The sequence below is a fragment of the Periplaneta americana genome, chromosome 17 (genome assembly GCF_040183065.1).
Source record: "Periplaneta americana isolate PAMFEO1 chromosome 17, P.americana_PAMFEO1_priV1, whole genome shotgun sequence".
NCBI classification, from domain to species: Eukaryota; Metazoa; Arthropoda; class Insecta; order Blattodea; family Blattidae; genus Periplaneta; species Periplaneta americana.
Window position 1 is genome coordinate 86,404,494 of NC_091133.1, and position 19,787 is coordinate 86,424,280.

At 35.1% G+C, this 19,787-nt stretch overlaps 1 protein-coding gene across 1 annotated transcript in view; it reads left to right on the top strand.

Annotated features, from left to right (window-relative positions):
- The first annotated feature begins 1,605 nt into the window (after nucleotides 1-1,605).
- LOC138692956 (uncharacterized) overlaps nucleotides 1,606-19,787 on the top strand; it is a 390,101-nt gene continuing 371,919 nt past the window's right edge. The window contains exon 1 of the mRNA XM_069816368.1: nucleotides 1,606-1,753. The gene's annotated coding sequence lies outside the window, so the exon portion shown is untranslated. The remainder of the gene's footprint in view (nucleotides 1,754-19,787) is intronic.

Genomic DNA, 19,787 nt, shown 5'->3' on the forward strand with positions numbered 1-19,787 from the left:
AATTTTCTCTATATTTCGGTCGATTTGAGATGGAATAGCTCATTACTATCGACTATACTAAATATTATCACATCTTTACATAATTATTTGGTTTGAACTTATTTACAACATATTAGGCCTATGCAATATATAAGTTATAGACAATACATAAAAAATTTACAATATGTACAATATGAACAGTGTTGCATTATTAATAGACACTATATTTGCAGTAAGGATGAGACTAGTGAAGTGCTTTGTGTAGACTGTAGCATTGTATGAGGCAGAAACATGGACATTACGACGAAGTGAAGAGAAGTGAATAGAAGCATTTGAAATGTGGATATGGGGAAGGATGTAGCGTGTGAAATGGACAGAATAAGAAACGAAGCTGTGTTGGAAAGAGTGGATGAAGAAAGAATGATGCTGAAACTGATCAGAAAGAGGAAAAAGAATTGGCAGGATCACTGGTTGAGAAGAAACTGCCTACTGAAGGATGCACTGGAAGGAATGGTGAACAGGAGAGGAGTTCGGGGCAGAAGAAATGTGATAATAGACGACAGTAAGATATATGGACCATATGCGGAGACAAAAAGGAAGGCAGAAATAGGAAAGACTGGAGAATGCTGGGTTTGCAGTGAATGACCTGCTCTTGGGCAGAACACTATGACTGAATGAATATTTGCAGTATGAATACGTAAATATTTGTATCTTCCATTCATTCATATTATTATTATTATTATTATTATTATTATTATTATTATCATCATGATCAACAATGTGCAATTATTTAATGGATTTCACAATTAAGTACGCCTATTACGAATTCTAGTTTATATCTGTATGATACTCCATTCTAAACGTTTGAGTTGATTTTTCCAGTCGTAATAATTCTATAAAATATAAACGTATCTGACCGTTTGTCTCCTTTTGTGTGTTTATTTTGCGTTGTTAAGCGATGGTACTGTACCGTTACTTATTCATATATGAATGCTTAGAATTTTAGCAAGCAACTTCAACAGCACAATGCTTGTGGCTTGTAAATATTTCAGCATAATAATAATAATAATAATAATAATAATAATAATAATATGTTATATAACTTCGGGCATTCATTTTATTCACTCATATTATATATTTCAAACAACACTTTTACTGTTTATTTTCTTTCTCTTGCTTCATGTTAAAAGATGTTATTTTTCACCATTGTTAATCTGTAATTTCACCTGTCTTCATAAACATATCGTTGGAAATTTCTAACAGTCAACAATAATAATTTAATTACGTATAATTTAGTGCAAATCGGTGAAACTGAATTACTGTTCTACTTACGTTCCCAGACTGTCACTCATGTCTTAGCCACATTGAACAAAACACTCGACATTTTTTTCCCAGGGACGATGTTTTGTCTGGTGACAGTCATTATGAAAGTTGTGCGAGTGTTCGTATGTGAATACTTTACATGTTCTTTTTTTTTTAACTCATAAGATAAAATTCTTTGCTCTCTCATCATATCAACAAAGATTATTGTTGCATACGTCACACACACAGCTGATTTCAGCGGCGGAAATATTCGCTCACATTGTTCCGTTACGTCACGACGACAGGAGCGCATTCTAGCGACAGTTTGAGTGAGCTCAGTGAAGACGGGCGAGCCGCGCGCGCAGTGGATCGCAAACACAGTTGTGGAGCGGTTGTGAGAACGAATCAGGCGATTGTTGTGTTTTCAGGGTTACCAACTGCGTGTTACTGGAATACTACGTACTACTTACCGGTGAGTGACAACACTTCGTTATCAATAAAAGTCCGGGTTTGAGGTTAGGAGGTCATGTGTCAAGTCTAAACTAAAGAGTTTATCGGTGTATATAAATGTTTATACTTTATGTGTTTATAATGATGTGTCACTAAAGATGAACAACTTAGTTTGTGTTATCACTCCCGCCATTTTTTATTCACCTCCAAGAGGGACCAAGTATCAACATCTTGCTTTGTGTCAATTGGTTTTATCGTTTCTACAAACAAATATCTGGCTTTCTTTGAAGTTAAGTGTAGGTGTAATTTGTATACAAATTCGCAATTGGAACTGAAGGTCAGTAAGCATGTCTTGATTATTCAATTAGACCATGTCGAGCAGTGAACTGTATTATGCATTGTTGAATACGTGAATGAACGACGTGGAAAGAAAACTAACATGCTTGGATGGAAGTGAGAAATATAAAAACAATTAGAACGAAAGTTTTAAGGACATGTAAAGAATATATCCGGAATATTAATCACAGTATATATTCATGCAATATAACGTAATATTTGTAATGTATTTAATTAGTTGGTCTGCATGTGCAGAATGTGTTTTATGTATATGATGATGATGATAATGATGATGTTTATTTCCAGAAAAAAACATAATGCAAAGAAATTTGAAATATGCAAAATTCTAGCACCCCCTCGAAAGAGTGCTTATATAATAATAAATTGCATTGAATAATTTATTTGGAATAATCTTGTAACTTGTAAACATAAAGGGAATACTGCGTTAAGATTGTTAAAAATAAACTATAAACCTTATTACCGGTTTTATCAAAACAGAAGGAATTAAGATCGAAATGAGAATTAATGTGATCGCTCAAACTAAATTTATTAGACTTTATTTCATGTGTAAATGTAAATCATCAGTGAGTGTGAAATATAAAACCAGTTATAGCTTATAACCAAATGTTACATACATTTCTACTTTCTGTTATGATTGCGAAATTTAGATTGGAAATTCAAGTATGAAATTTAAATTCGTAGGTACATGTTACGTAGCTCCCTGAGCAGGCTGCTGCTGACCAAGAGGCCCTAGCATGTTGCGTCGTTTGACAATTTTATAAATACAAAACCGGAAAGGTTCGGAATGTTTATCTTGTACTTCACATACAACCAATTCACTGAAATGGATATTATTTTAAAGACATTTAATATACAAAAGTACAATGCGTCATGTACAGAACGTTTAAAGTGTAATTTTAATCGTATGTTAAAGACGATAATGTGCTCGATGCATGTCTGTCCGTTGTCACAGTGATGTCCTTTGTTACCTTCTTGATGACCGGACTCGACTTTGTGTATACCTGAAGTTACGGGATCAGTGTCATTTGCCCGTTTAAAATTTGCGTGGAGTGTTTACGAGTGTAGATAATGTACTAATTTTTATGCCAGTGCTGTCCGAGGATTCTAGTTCTTTATAAAGTATCAACTGAAGAAGAAAAAAAAAAATTGTTCCTTGTGAATGCGAACGGAAATGCTTCTGTACTTACACATACATAACTCATCCATTATGCTAACGCAACCCATAAGAATGTGCCATGGGTTACGGTTGGAGGTTGGAACGCGCTCACCTGCGCTATACCTCTTGCATGGGCCAATTGTGCGAGCTCTGACTTTTTACGTGGGCGAAAAAAGGAGTAGCAAATTATGCTTGGAGCTCTCTGTCAAAAACAGAGATTTTACGTGCCGTAAATCTACAACATGGGACCTGTTTTGCAACTGTGCTAAGGATTTTTATAATATTTAATATCCATTACTCTCAACCAGATTTAAACCCAGGAATATGTGCTCAATAGGGCTAGGATTTTGATGACCCATAAATCATGAAAAAAAATGTCCTAAAATAATGCATTTATGACCTAAAAATCTTTCAAAAATGCCCTTAAAATGCCCTAAAAATTGATCTTACATAATTGCCTTAGTAGGAAAAGAGGTTTTGTACTACTTAATTTTTAGACTAGTAATTAAATTAAATTTTACATAATTTTTTCTAAGCAGTACACTTTAATTATTTTATCTGATGTAGTTTCCATGTATGATCGTTCACCTCTGCGTCGGCATGTGGACGTGAGGTCAGCAGTCGGCTGGTGGTTTTGGCCCTTCATGGGCTGTAGCACTATGGCTTTACTTTAGTTTTAGTTTCCGTGTAGTCTACCACAAGGCCACTCTTATCTGGAATTACCATGTATAGAGGAGTCTATATTGAAGGGGTGGTTGGACTGATCCATTACGTGGGGTGTACTACGTTAAAATGGCAATATATTTTTTTTCGTTGTTGGTAACTATAACATCTATTAGAAGCGACAATATTTGTGTAGAAAAACGATTAAAATATTATACAAAATAATGAACATTAATGGACAAAATACGGTATGTAAAGAAAATATAAAAGGAAATATACATTATTTTACATTAATAATGGGGATTTATGGCCAAAATTAAATGAAAATGCCTAAAAAATGACCGAATAAAACAAAAGATGCTCTTATGAGTTAAAACAGGCAAAAAATGCAAAAAAAATGCCATAACAAATATGTCTTAAAACACTCAGTTTATCACATAACACATAAATACTAAAGCAGCTATGTTTCTGGCTTACTAGAAAAAAAGATGCAATTTCATCAAAATCCTAGCCCTAGTGATCAAATAGCATGCATTATAATTTATAACTGCCGGATCACCGAGAATGTCTGATCTATGGTTAAAGGGTTATATGAATAATGTATTTTCACTGATAATTGGAACTTCGATCTCGCTACGCACCACACATAGGCCTACCTAATTTTCGTTAGTTTTTTCACTGATGGCATGAGACTGAGAGATGGAGTATTTTCACAAATGAATCGGTTATTTTTTAAACCCCGCAAGCCAAGAATTGTAAACAAAAAAAAACAAGAAAAATTATAAACTGGGATGTGCTAGGATGGGTGAACATTATAGAGCAGAACAGGTTTCACGGTCTCGCGCGGCTTGAGTTCCCACTTCCGCGCACATAGCCAGCCGGCCGGCCGGCCGTGAAACCTGTTCTGCTCTATACTGGTCACCCAATATTTGTAAACATTTTTGCTTCTGGAAGTTAAATATTGAGTGAAGAAGTCACGGAAGCATGTCAGATGTTGTGACGTTAAGGGAAGATAAAGGATAGCGTTTGTGGAATATAACGCTGGAGATTGTAAGAAAAGTGGGAATCTCGGGGAAAAGAACCCCCCCCCACCTCGTCTTCCAAGAATTATAATCTCGCGACCTACCACCGAGCTACTAGAGAAAACAATGGTTTACTTACAGTGTTAGGTTTGACACTGCCTTTATAGTTATGTGTTTCTCATTACTCATTAGGTGAGGATGTTCGTCTGGAAGATTATTCTTGAGGCACAAGAGATTATCATAGCCAGACAAGCGGAGAAAGTTACATAATGATGAGCTTCACGGTTTTATACCACGTGGAACATTATTACAGTGGACGAGATACGAAGAGAAACAGGAATTTTGTATAGAATAAGAAAAGCGAGGGACGGTTGTGAAATTGAGTATAGTCCAGGTAGGGCTATAGACAAAACTACAAAGTGCAAATCTGGCTTTCAGGTAGTAGCTCCCTGTACACTCAAAGTTGGATTCTGGCGTCTTGTCAGCTCATTTGAGTTGTGCGGATATAAAGGAAGAATTGTGACGGTGTCGTGTATAGTTCAGTCGGAAGAGCATTCGTGTGCTAAGCGAAGGGTCCTGGGATCGATACCCGATCCCCGGAACAATTTTTCCTTGAAATTATTCAGAAGTATAAAGTGTTCAGGCTCCAGCTCCTTTTTTCAGGAACCACCACATTGTACCCACATATCCAATGAAAAAACATTCGAGCAAAGATACACATTTACTAAAATGTATTTTAATATATCATAACTAATTAATAAAACACATTAAACGCTTGAACTTCTTTCTGCGACTGCTTTTGTTAACATCATGTATTCAGTCGTAACGACACGAAAGAAATCGAAGTCTTAAATAAATTTATTGAATTAAATAAAAAAAAAAACATAGGCGCCATGACGATCTGGCATCCGGGATTTGTCTATCCCTGGTACGGCCTACTTGAAAATTCAATATTTAGAGTTTATTTTGCAGCAGAGAAGTCGGAATACGATGAGATAAAAACATTTGCGAAAATGTAGCATTATCCGAAAAGAACAGATGAACGGAACATAATGACCAAGTATAACAGTTCCGAACACGCAGAAACATGATTTGGGTAACCAGACTCCATCTTGACAATGTTTTCATGCTTTCTATCTTACTGAAATATGTTGTTGTTCTAGTGTGCTGCGTTTGACTCAAGCCATTAGCAGTCTTGCTCTCCAGTATTTTGTAACCAAGAATTTTCTCTTTCCACCGACTTCTAGTGTTCGTCCAATTCTTCACTGGGGTGGTTAAATTTTGCAGCTGCTGATTTGTGTGTGGTAGGCTATCTGGAATTTCTCTTGGATTATCTTATATAAGTTCCCATTTTTATTGGCTGCTGCTTTAATTCTTTAATAATCTAATTCTTATTGAAACGTGATTCCCACCAGATTGTTTTCGGCCTGGAATCGTATGTAAGTTCATTCTCAACGACGTGTTACCACAGTCTAGTATATACAGTCACGAAACTTAAGTTGTGAGGTTGCTAGGAACAATAGACTGTGCAGGTACTATTTCGCATTGTCTGTAATGAGGCGATAGTAGCGATCCTAGTGGTTAGCAACTATCTATGGATGCATATTTATTACCTATTGAGCTTCGTGACTGTATATACTAGACTGTGGTGTTACTTCATACGTTCTCTTAGATAGAACTTCTTCCCTGACGACATAGTAGTGTCAGAGTGCCATAATAAAAATAATTGAGCTATATAAGACATGAATCGTCAGTAAAGAATTTAATCTGTTGCGTAGCTGATGTTTCACTCCAAATATTTCTTGAAATAATCTTTCAGTGCACTTACGGGAAGGTCATTCCAATAATCAGTGGACGAAGTCTCATTTTTTACTACTGAACCTTTCTCTTCAGTACTTTATAAGATCTGAATTTAGGAACCCGCAATTCTGATGTCATTATTACCTACTAACAGTTCACCGTATGTGGGAACACTGCAGTGAATTTCAGAAGACCTGTATTTCATTTAATCTAGAAAGATTTGGTAAACATATATTGCAGATCTTCAGACACCGAATATTGAGATCTAAACTAAACAAAGTTACGAATTTGTTACAATCCTTCGTACAATCAAAATGAATTCTAGTGAGACACAGCAAATTTGCTTTGTAATGAATTTGAAGCAATAGCCGAAAATTATTATTGTTATAGTTGAATTTCGTTAAACTGATACGGAGATTTAAAAAATAGAATTTATAATATTTAAAAATTCGATAATAAAAAGTTTTCCTTTTCTATGTTGAGAATAGATTTGCTCCTATCTTAAGTCTGATTGTTGAAATATGTTACTTGTCAGCGATATTTTGCAATGGAGAGGGAAAGGAACTAGCCACCCTACCCCATTACTTCCTGGCTTAGTTGCCTCATGAGTGATGTCTTATTGAAGTCAGTTATGAGGTCCTAACCAGTCTTTGGACTGTTGACTAAACATAAATACATCTTCATTCATTTCAAATTAGTAAATTTTCGATTAAGATACAGAAATGTGTAACTCTTGCGTAATGAAAAGCATTGCTTGAATAACGGGATTGAAAATGACGCACTCAATTAGAAAACATAAAACAGATAAAACACAACACGTCACACTTTATTCGTTAAGTATATTCTTTTAATCACATAGCAGATCACTTTTTAAATAAAGTAGTTAGTAATTATTTTATTTTGCTTAGGGTTGGTTCTGATATTTTTATAAATACTCTTCTGTTGCTGAAAATTCTTCCATTAATATCCGAGAATTTGAATGGAACTGACAGCCAGAACTGTGTTTTTTTCTATTCTATTACTACCTACAAATAAAATAAAACGTAGTTATATAGCCAAAGAGGACTAGAGTAGAACTAACATTTACTCGACCAGCTCAAGTTGCGTGGGAATTACACAGCCCGTCCGATATGCCCCACACAAAAGGTTATTAATTTTTTATTTTTAAATTTGGCTACAGAGTACAGACACACAATTCAGTGACAAAAACTATGAGTAGCTGCAGGTTCGATAAAAACTCTTCCTAGTCTGCCTGGGCTGTTCCAATTTCAACGCAGGGATGTAATGTTAAGGGGACACTTCTGTGAGTTTTAAATCTTTTACAATTTTCATCCAAAATTTATTAATTTTAAACTACATAAACATACCTACAATACTATCATCTGTACAAAATTTGATGCCATTGGGGCTAATAGTTTTGAAATGATATTTTTAAATGTATTTTATATTGACGTCACCAAAAAGGCTCCTTGCATCACAATTTTCACATTTTTTTTATTCATTATCAGCTCAAAATCTTGAAAATAGTCATAGGAACATAAATTAATTAGCTTTTCGAGCTCTGTCTAAATAGAGAGCCACAATAAATTTTTAAAACGATTTTCTTAATTTTTCACCATTATTTCACCATAGTGTCCCCTTAATTTCTAACTAAAATAAATCATTGCAACGAATATATAATAATTGTCTTTTCTGGACTGTTTTTATATTTTCTGAACTGAAAAGTTCGCTATACAGGCATTTCTTGACATTAAAAATGGTAGGAAGGCCACCGGTGTATCACTGGGGCAGCGAGTGAGGTTTTTATTCCGAGACTGCGCTCTGGCTTGAGTTCGAATCCTGTTTGGGCTGATTACTTGGATATTTTCAAGGTTTTCACTAATTGTAAAACGAAAGTCGGGTAATTTCGTGGCGAATTCACTGTCTTAACTCGCCAAAGTAACGCCGTGCTATTACCGGCGCCAGATAACTCGTGATTGATACAACGTCGTTGAAATCAGTAAAATACGTTCGTAAAAGTGAAACATTTATTACTTGGGTACGCGCTGTAAAAACACTTCACTACATCGAGAACAGTGATTCTAAGTGTCTTAAATAGCTCTTTTTTTTGTACACCAGTTTTTATCATTAGTGAAAATCGTTCATAATATGTCACACTATTGTACCCGTGCCGTAAAATATTACCATGTCAACTAAAACGTCATGACTTCTATTATGACGAAATTGCTTGTGCCATAAAGTTTGTATTATGAAACGATTTGCCGTATAATAATATTTAATACACAATTATTGTCATAGCAACTCCTTTCTTCATAGACTATGATATCAAACTATCATTCCAAATTTGATATGTTATTTCGTTATTAATAAAGCTGTCGTACGAAAAAAAATAATGTATGAAACACGTTTATAGTGTTACACAGTTTCGCATTCGTCAAAACTAGGAAAATCGTTTCCTAAACATTGACTCATGCGGTAAAGTGTAACATTATAAACTTGTTTCATAATATACTACCAGGGGGAATACATAATTCACATCGTTGTAAGAAACTATCATTCACATGCATCAGTTTCTCTGCACTAATAGAACGATTTTGTGTTCGAATATTTCAAGTTTCTCCAGCGTATAAAGAATTAGTTGCGTACATTTAATTTTTAGTATTCTCTAGAAATAAAAGTGATGGGCCCAGTTTCTTGAACCTTTGTTAAAATGCACTTTACATAGAGTTAATTAATTGTAAGTTAAAAGTATAAATTGCTTTTAAAAATATTGCGTTTCTTCAACATAACATTTCACATTTTAACATTCTGCTTGTTAACTCTTTGTTAGGACCAGAGATTTTAGAGTTAACCATAACCTATAACCAAGTATGGGCTCAATTCTGTTTTCTGAACTCTGACAATTGCGATTCTCGCTTGTTTCCGTTGTTTGATTCAGAAAGGATAGAAGCATAGTCTAGTACATACAGTCACGAAGCTTGAGGTGATTTTTTGCACTTCTTACGATACAATGCTCCAAGCGATTAGCAACTGAGTGTACTAGGAACAATAGACTGTGCGATAGTAGTGATCCTAGTGGCTAGCAACTAAAGTTCAACTGTCATTGGATGCATATTCCCTATGCATTGAGCTTCATGACTGTATGTACTAGACTGTGATAGAAGTCTTTCTATCCTCTCAGGTTTAATTTATGCTTCTTTCCATAGTCTGTATCACAGTAGCGTGCAGCGGGATATTGGTATTGCTGTTGTGAAATGGAAATCACTGGAACAAGAAGAAATCGTGGGACTAATTCTCTTCGTTCGAGAGAAGCCTTCTGCTGAAAATAATTTCTGACTATAAACCAATTATTGAGAATAAACAAACAAACGGATCTATGTTGAAAGCGAAAAGTGAGGCTTGGCAGAAAATAGCCTATACCTTTGTATGAACTTCTGTTCTGTCAGATCACTGAAGTCATCTGCTCTGTTTTTGTATTAATAAATATCATATCCTAAACAATCAAGATATAAAAGTTCAACATCTAACACACCAGCCATATTGAATACTTCTATGCTAACAGAGAGTTAAATGATTTAACCGCACGAAATTGAGGAGTTAAATTAACATGGGTTTTAACAGCCTGTTAGTACTAACAGTAGTTGAAGAAATGCTTCAACTGTTTACAGTTAAAATGGAATAACACACTGTTATAATTTAAGCAAGGTTGAAGAAACCGGGACATATTATGTTAGGTCTGGGGGAACGAGTAGGCTATAACACCATGCTAATAATTCTACGGCAAAATGTATGAATGTTATATTAATAACATAGTACGTAAGTTTTAATCCGGCAAAACGCGGTTAAGTTCCTGGCAGTAGCGAGAGAAACCTGTCTCTGGTAGGCCGAAAGAAACACCAGGAACATTCACTGGGACTCACTGTAGCCCTATAATATACACTAGTGTAACAGATAATTAATTTCTAAAATCTCTTTCTAATCACAAATACTATTTAGAGACGATGAGATGATGATGCAATGTTAATTGCTCACTGCTGAACAGAAAGCTCAGGAAAAAGCTTGTCTCACTGCCGCTGCGTTTCCCATGTCTTACAAGATCTCACAGAAATCAATTCCTGACCTCATTTGTAAGAAACCGTCAGTTGACGAATTGCTGTGCAACTGCGCTGTAATTTCTATCTGCCAGTTGTAAACAGGGATAACAGCGAGGAAATTAATGCGGAGCTGGAAATGGAGGTGGAGTCCTTTCAAACTCTTGATAGTTATTGTTGTCCGCAAAGCTTGTTTGAAATTGCATCTGACAGCATTTAAAGGTAGTGAAAGGCATAGATTGTACCCATACACACCCTTCCGCCGGAAATGTTATAAACTAAGGTTATGTCGCCACTAAATGTATATCCTGATGATGAGGTTTCCAGTAATAAAAATTTCTATTTGGGATTTATATCTATTATTTAACGCTCTTTTGGTGACAGCAAGATGCTGTTTGAAAGGATCTTGTCGAGGACTCGCCATGGGTTTGTATAACAGTTGGAAAAAATCTCTTGGGGGTGGGGGCAAAAAAACGGGTAATCTGTCCAAGCGGGATTCGAACCCACGTCCAAGCGCAACTTCGGAGTACACTTCGAGTTCGTTAATATCATAGTTATGCCATATTATTGTTTTTTTTTAAGATGAAGTATTTGGTTTTTGTAGCCTTCTAAATGTTGGCATCTATTTAACTGATTCCCGAACACGAATGCTCGGGATTCACTGTATTTTAATGTGTGCATTTTTTTAAATAAATTATTATTGTATTATTATAAATGCAATAAATATAGTGTAAAGTGTGACGCATCTGACTTGTCTTCGTTAACTGAGATTAGAAAGGTTACTCAGGTACTAGTAATACGGAACATTTTACGTTAGTTCTATATTTCAACCTACTTTTTGAGTCTTTCAATTTGTATTCACAGATTGTGTTCTTTTACGTGATTTTGAAAGAGTGTTTCTTCCAGAAGATGTCTATGTAATAAATGTAGGCCTAATATAAGCAATCGTTGTTTTTAGTTGGTTATTTAACGACGCTATATCAACTATGAGGTTATTTAACATCGATGGGATTGGTGATATTGAAATGGTATTTGGCAATATGAGGCCTAGGATTCGCCATAGATTACCTGACATTCGCATTACGTTTGGGGAAAACCTCGGAAAAGCAGGTAACCAGCGAATCGAACCCGCGCCCGAGAGCAATTCCAGATCGGCAGGCGAGCTCCTTAGCCGACTGTGCTACACCGGTGGCAGTAATCGTATAATAACTATAGACCTATTGATAATAATGATGATAGCTAATGATAATGCAACTCCCTTCTGAAAGTCTGAGTGATTTTTAAAAGTTTACTCCACAATGTAAGAAATAGAATAAATATTCCTTCTTACTTACTTTTTGCCTTCAAAGTTTCGCCCTGATAGGCAGGACCGTAAAATTTAAATTACAGTCTTAAAACTAATGATATAATAAAAGAAATCACATTTCATTGACCCGATGAAAGCATGTAACTGAGGTCGAGACACTCCCGACAAGGCCAGGATAGGTAGAAAGTTGACACCATATAACCACAATAATTTCTTATTTGGATGGATTGAAATAAATGGCCGATAGTAGAATTCTCTGTGCCGAATTCCGAGTCGATTTCACTTAAAATTTACCTGGATCCGTCCTGGCACTTGCGCCACATCCTTAAGGAAGGAGGCAGTTTCAGATCGCCCTTCCTCGAAAATAATTGAAACTCATTTCCTTGAAACAAGGTGCTGTGCAGTGAAGCAGATTTGTAGAAACTGGAGTCGGAACACAAAGTTGTAATTTGATCATGGCGGAAAGGCTTGTTTATTACCTCTTATAACACGCTCTCAGAGGAAAATAATTGGGCACTTTCAGAAGAGCGTGTGGGCTTCATAATCAGGCACACAGATATTGTTTCAATATTCGTTATATTTTTACTATTATTTCTCTTGCATCTCTTTCTCATTTCTGTCTCACTTTCCTTTGTTTTGCATACCTACTTCGTTTCTCTGCTTTCCTTTTTGTGTTTTATTTCTCACATATTTTCTCCCTCTTTTATTTACTTTAAACTTCTCTCTTTCTCTACTTCTCTTTCTTTGTATCGTCGTTTCTTGCTTTGTTCGGCTTTGTTCTCTCTTTTCCTTCCAATTTTTTTCCATTATCTCTTCCTCTCGGTTTACCCCTTCTTTTTCTCTCATATCATACTCTCCATTTTCTGTTCCTCTTTGCTCGTTTCTATCTTTTTCCTGATTTCCTTTCATTTTTCTTCGTTTTCTCTTTTCATATATTTACTTTCATTTTCTCTTTAATTTGTCTTTTCTCTTTCTCTTGTTTTGATCTCTAATCCTTGCTTTTCAACCTTTCTCTTCATTTTCCCCCTTGTCCCGTGTTTTTCTCTCTTTACTCTATTTTCTCCCTTTCTGTTGATTTCTCTTCCTATTTTCTTTATTTTATCTTTTTTCCTTTTTGTTTTTATTTTTATGTTTTTGTCTTTTCCGTTTTTTCTCTTTTTCCCCTTGCTTTCTCTCCTTTTCATTTTTTCCCTATATTTTCGTCTTGATTTTGTCTCTCTCTTGTTTTCTCTCTTTTTTCCCTCTTTTCTTTGTTCTTGTTTGTAGATTATCCCTGTTTGTCTCTCTCTATCCCTTGTTTTTCTCTGTAAATTATCTCTTGATTTTTTCTGTATCCCTTGTTTTTCTTTGTATCTCTTGTTTTTCTCTGTATCTCCATTTGTCCCAACTTCCCTCTTTTTTGTTCTCAGTTCCCCTCGTTTGTCTCTGTTTCCCTAGTTTTTCTCTGTTTTCCTCGTTTGTCTCTGTTTCCATCGTTTGTCTTTGTTTCAATCGTTTCTCTTTATTTCCATCGTTTGTCTCTTTTTTCATAGTTTCTCTCTGTTTCCCTCGTTTGTCTCTGTTTCCCTCGTTTCTCAGTTTCCCTTATTTTTCTCAGTTCCCCTCGTTTATCTCAGTTTCTCTCGTCTTTCTCAGTTTCCCTCCTTTTCTTTCTTTTCTCCCTCTTTTCTTACTTTCTCCCTCTTCTCTTGTTTGTTCTCCTCATAATCTTGATTTTCTTTCTCTTCACGCGGTTTTTATACTTCCCTCTTTTTTTCATTACATTTCATCCCTTTTCCTTTAAGTCTTTCATTTTAACGTTTCACTTTTTTTTTCCGTATATCTGCTTTGTCTCTTCTTGCATTAACTGTGTCTTCTTTCTTCTCTCAGTACTTCTTGTCTCTTTCTTTTTTGTTTTTGATACTCCATGACTATTTATTAATCATTATACACGTCACACGTCAAATATTTAATATATTACAACGTTTGCTGTATAGAAGACGAATGGGATAGTGACATGTTACGAGTTCTTCTTTCAAAGTACAGGGTGAAGGTTAAAAGAAAACGAGAAATAAATTCTTCCAGGAGAATCTGTTCTCAGATATAAATCTGAACATGCCATACTATAAAGGAAGGTCATGAATAATTCCATTCAGAATAATGTCTCTACCAGGTCCAAAACCCTACACAAGATAGAGTAAAACATTGAGCTGCTCCAGTCAGGATGATAGCTTGATTTGAATGAATCATGTCACTGTATGGTTACGAAGAATATTTATGTCATATAAATATGTATTCGTTAGGTATCTGTACCGTTTAAGAATTTCCTGCGAAATATTAGTATGATATGATGAAAATGTATGAAACGAAAATAAGACTTCAGCAAATTTTGAAAATCTTAATGAATTAAAAATAAGAAATACTTTCTTCCAACAGCCAGAGGGAGATTTATTGGTTTACATGGGCTGCAAGAGACACTAAATCTATTGTAGATTATGTCCTTGCAAATGTCAAACAAGCTCTTCTAATAATAGATACGCGCGAGTATAGTGGATATGATAATATCAGGAACGTAAAGCAGGATTGAAATGGTCTTAAAAGAGTTAATAATAAAGATAGAAAATGAAATATTAGGAAAAAAGTGCTCTAAGAAAAACAGAGGAGTTCTTCCGGTTTGGAATGACATAATCATCGACTAAAAAGGCATATTTTAAAATATTTGCAAACCCAGAGAGAGCTAGAACAGAATACAAACGAAAATTTGCTATAGCTAAAAAGGAAGTAAGAAAAATTATTTAACCGGGAAAAACTGAGATAAACGAGGGGAACAGAGAAAAATGAGGGAAACAGAGACAAACGAGGAAATCACAGACAAACGAGGAAATCTAATATAGAATACGACGCCCATGTTATACAAAAAAGACATAGAAAATACTGAAGCACCTTAATAAATCTTAAAATAACCCAGTTTAGCTTAATAACATAACGAAAAAAGAGTGGCTTAAATATTATAAACATTTGGGATTAGAGCAGCTATAACTATTAAAACAACAATAGATGAAGAGTTTGCAAATATGAATCCAATAGAACTTTATGAATTAATTACAAGACCAAGAAATCTTTTAAATGGAAGAAAGCCGCAGGAATAAATATAGGGATGATTAAATATACCCCTCAGGAAATAAAATAAATGTTGCTAGATAATTAATATACTGGTACACACACAAAATATCATGTGAATGGGGAAGAGGAGTGACATGCCCAATTATTTAAGAAGGGAAACAGACGAGATTGCAACAGTTATAGAGGTATGTCTCTTGAATGTGGCATATAAAATATATGCAAAGATTAATAATTACTTGGAGAATCAACCTAATCATTGAATATATCTTAAGAGAATAACAATGCGGTTTCAGGAAGGGGCGTTTCTGCTCTGAGGTACAGTATATTTGTAGTACAATAACTAGTGGGAAAAGGAGAGAATATAATTTTTCAGTGTTTATATTGTTTGTAGATTATGGGAAGACTTTTACTAGGATAAACTGTTATAAAGTATGAACTATAATGTAAATGGACTGATATATAAAACATTTTAAAAGCAATACAAAGTCTCTACTCGAACACAAGAATAAAGTATTGACAAAGAATTAGCAGCAGTTAGCAGTACCATAAAAAGATGAACGAAGGTGTTAAAACAAGAATGCGCTCTGTCTCCAGCATTGTTTAACATTTATATTGACCATGCTGTTAGCAAATGGCAAGATGCTTTAGTTGAGGATTTAAAAATAAATCACATAGTTTTAAACACTAGTTTATTTGTTGACCAGGCTGTTCGTAGTACATGAGAAGATAATCTCCGAATAGTTGCATATAATTTAGAAAAGAATAAGTAAATAATGTATTCTTATTATATCATGTACAAAACAAAAGTAATGGCATTTCAAGGAAGATATAATCTCAGCTGCAAATTAATTATAAAGAACGATATTATTGAGCGAGTAAAATCCTTCAAATGTTTAGGCTTTAATATAGAATACTGCCAAAAGGAAGATGCAGTTATACTTCTGTAATTTTATAAGAACAAACATAAGAAACAAAGAGGGACAAAATACTCAACTTAAGTTTTATAAGGTTATGGCGATTTACATGAAAATGTATGGCAGTGAAAATTGAACTCTGACCCGAACGGATAAGAAGAAGATACAAGCATAAAAAATGAGATTCCTCCGACCAATTGCGCCATATACTCTTAAGGACCAGAAAACAAGTACAGAGATAAGAGAGCAGTGAAATATTTTTAAATTGAGTATAAAATTAAACAAACAAAGACAAAATTGGTACGAATAATTATTCAAAATGACAGATAATAGAATTCCGGGAATACTTTTCAATTCTACACCAATAGGATGATAGAATTCAGAAAATAATTTTAACTGTATTCTACACTAATAGGATGATAGAATTCAAAATACGTTTTAACTGTACACCAGTAGGATAATTCAGAATTAACTATGTAGGCCTATACACCAATAAGATGATAGAATTCCGAAAATAATTTTTAACTGTACACCAATAGGACGATAGATTTTGAGAGTGCTTTTTAACGATACACCAATAGAATGATAGAATTCAGAGAATACTTTTTAACTATACACCAATAAGATGATAGAATTCAGAGAATACTTTTTAATATAATTCAGACAATACTTTTTAACTATACAACAATAGGATGATAGAATTCAGAGATTACCGATGCATACCGATAGGATTTAGAAGACAAGCAAGACCAGTTACTAGATGGAAGAACTAATTCCCTTGAAGTGGAAACAGGCCTGAAAAGCTGAAAGGCCTAAGCCTTAATGTAAATGATGATGATGTTGATATTTTTATATTAAAAACATTCCTTCCATCACTGAGAGTAGCAGAGTTTATACACACAGTAAGAATGCTTCTTTATTCTCGTTTTAGCTACATTAACGTAGAGAGATCTGCATTTATTCCTAAAGATGTTGATATTAAACTGTAGGAATAATAAACTGTAACAAACAAGGAAGTATTAAAGTTCACAAAACCAGTGAAACACCGGACGGACCGTAACATATAAAGGAAGCTCAGCATGGTTTGTGGTCGAAGAATTAATACATACATACTGTATAACAGAGAAACGCTTTATAGGTGAGAGGGAGGAAATGAGCTGGGTTTAAAGGATTACAGGGAATGAAGCACGGAGTGTGCATTAACGAATAACGTCCAAAAATGAAAACGTGCTTAATTTCTTAAGTCCTTTTCGTAATATGTGCCAATCATTAAAGAGTGGCTCAATTTCGAACAAAATAAATGCCATTGTACCAACGTTCGCCGCATCATACTCGACTTGTATGCTTCGTATTTTACATCATTTTCTTTTTCTGCACTTCTCTTCTATTTAGTTCCCTTGTTTTGTTCACTTATCTCCATCACACTTTTTTTTCCACTTACATCCTCTTTTTTTCAACTTCTCATCTTTCCTCTTATCTCCTCTTCTTTGCACTTCTCTCTCCTTCTTTCCACTTATACTTCTTCTTTTGCACTTATTTCTTCTTCTCTCCTCTCATCTCCTTTTCTTTTCACTACCCTCCTCTTCTTTCTACGTCTTTCCTATTTCTATTTTCCATCTCTTCTTTGCAGTTCCATCCTCATACTCATCCTCTTTCACAATAGCCCTGCCAAGACTCTGGAATTCGTTACCTGCTAGCATCAGGGACTGTCGAAATAAAATTCAATTCAAACGCAAACTTACTAGGCACTTGGTCAGTAATTGAGACTCGTTCAGACATGGTTTCTTGTAAATAGTTCTTTTAATCTACCACAAAATATCTCAATATCCGGTAATTTCATCACTATAGAATTTTGTTATTGTAGGTTTAATTTGTAATTTAGTAAATACAAAAATATTCTTTGTTCTTAACTTCTATGATAAAATGTCTAGCTTTCATTAATCAGGTATTCTTGTCGTACTTTAATTTTTATTGTAATTGTAATTGTAATTGTAAATTTAATATTAATTGTAATCTTATTGTTCATGTTATAGTTGTAATCCCCTGGTAGAGGGGCAGAGAAGGCCTGACGGCCTTATCTCTACCAGGTTAAATAAATAAATCTAATCTAATCCTCTTCTTTCAATTTCCCTCTCCTTTCCACTTTCCTGCTCTTCTTTCCATTTTTCTTCTCTCTTTTTCCGATTCTTTCCTTTTTTTAATATTTCTGTCATCTTTCCACTTCTGTCGTCTTCTTTTTAGTTCTGCAATCTTCTCTCCATTTTCCTCCTCTTCTGCGCTTTTCTACTCTCGTCTCCTCTTCACTTCTCACCTCTTCTCTACACGTATCTCTCCGTTTCACCTATACTCTCCTCTTTCCTTTTGATTTCATTCTTTGCTTCGCTCTTGTCTCTTTTGATATTTTCTTCTCTATTTATGCTTTTCGTCTCTGGTGTCTCCTTTCCTCTCCTCAGCTCTTCTCTCTTTCTTTCTATTTTCTTTATTTTCCACGTTCTTATTCTCTCTCTCCTTTTCTTCCTTTTTCTCTCTTTTCCTCTCTCCTTTGTTCCTCTCTTCTCTCCTCTTCTCATCTTTCGCGACCTTCGCAGTTTTTGTGTTTCTCGTTTCCTTGTAATGGAATGGAATGAAATTTACGGGAGAGGGGCATTATGGCCCAGCTTTGCGACCTGTTACGTTCTATTGCGCTAACCGTCAAGCTAGGCGCATTCCCAAACCCACACCGGCTTACTATACTAAGGTTCGCTGCGTACCCTTGTTCCTAGACCAGCATTCGGGGCATGCTATGAAGTGATGACGAAATGGTGAAATGGTGACGGAATGAAGTATATGCCTAATATGGGGGGAAACGGGAGCACCCCGAGAAAAATCCCAACTGCGACCTAGTCCGCCACAAGTGTCGCTGGATTTTTCAATTAAAAATCCCAAACCTGACCGGGAATCGATCGACTGCACGACAGGCTTGAGGTGTGACCACTCAGCCACCGCAGGATTTTCCTTTCTTTAATTCTTATACTTTTTCGGCATTATACATTGGTAACAATCTGGTAAGTTCACAGAAAACTATTTTCAGGCTTCATCCAATTTCAAACGTGTACGTAGTGGAACTACTACGACGTAGGACCAACGCCAAAGAGAATAGAGAACATCACATTGCGAGAGATTTAAACCGAGGACTGTGACTTTCACGCAGTATTAAAACTGTTTTCACTAAACAGTTTGCTCTTCTGTTGTGAAGACACAAGTTTGAATCATGGTGAATCTCTAGATCTGGAAGTTATATTCGACAAAGACGATGTTGGGAAAGTTTTCCTGGGTTACATCCGCTTCCTTTGCTATGACTTCATTTTTTCCCATAACACGATACCATTTACTCATATCATCGACTGACAAAGAAGTAGAACTTTATTGCATTATATTTTATAATACCTATGTAAGTGCATGCAATTTTTTACAAAGTAGGTCTGCTTTTAGTAGGACAACAAATGCACAGAAATTCCTGAAGTTCGTCCCAATATGTACTTAAAAAAGAATATCATACAATATATTTCAAGAGTCATCCCGTTTGATTTCCATCTATAAAGCAAACAGATCCGAGTTTGGTTCCTGAGACAGTAGTGGAGATTCATCTCCCTCATTAAGTGCTTG